The sequence below is a fragment of the Mandrillus leucophaeus genome, unplaced genomic scaffold, assembly GCF_000951045.1.
Source record: "Mandrillus leucophaeus isolate KB7577 unplaced genomic scaffold, Mleu.le_1.0 Scaffold134, whole genome shotgun sequence".
Taxonomy (NCBI): Eukaryota; Metazoa; Chordata; class Mammalia; order Primates; family Cercopithecidae; genus Mandrillus; species Mandrillus leucophaeus.
Window position 1 is genome coordinate 4,172,628 of NW_012101299.1, and position 374 is coordinate 4,173,001.

Consider the following 374-nt stretch of genomic DNA (forward strand, 5'->3'; position numbering starts at 1 on the left):
TTTGGGTGTAGGAGGAAAAGGCTTCTCTTTTACATCGTACTCAGGAAGAAAGAAGAAAGAGAGAGGTAAAAACAGTTTTGTAATACTCTGTAGATAAGCATTTTTTCTACAGCATTTAAACATGCCTTGGTTTTACTGTGTATATGTATATGTGTATGTATTTGTTATATATGACAGAATGTGTGTGTGTGTGTTTAGCTTTAGAAACATTTTTTGATTTCACTGTAAGTTACTTATTCTGGAGCCAGTGTAGAAAAAGATGGACTAAAAAGGCAGTTTCCAGACTGAAGAAGGAACATGGGCTTTTGGTTGACTTACATAATGATATGGTTTCCAGAAGATCTAGAAAGCCATATTATAAACATAATGTTCAT

The 374-nt window shown here is 33.4% G+C and overlaps 1 protein-coding gene across 1 annotated transcript in view; it reads left to right on the forward strand.

Moving 5' to 3' along the window:
- Positions 1-7: 7 nt before the first annotated feature.
- Positions 8-374, forward strand: part of UBE3C (ubiquitin protein ligase E3C) — a 133,508-nt gene continuing 133,141 nt past the window's right edge. The window contains exon 1 of the mRNA XM_011973087.1: positions 8-65. The gene's annotated coding sequence lies outside the window, so the exon portion shown is untranslated. The remainder of the gene's footprint in view (positions 66-374) is intronic.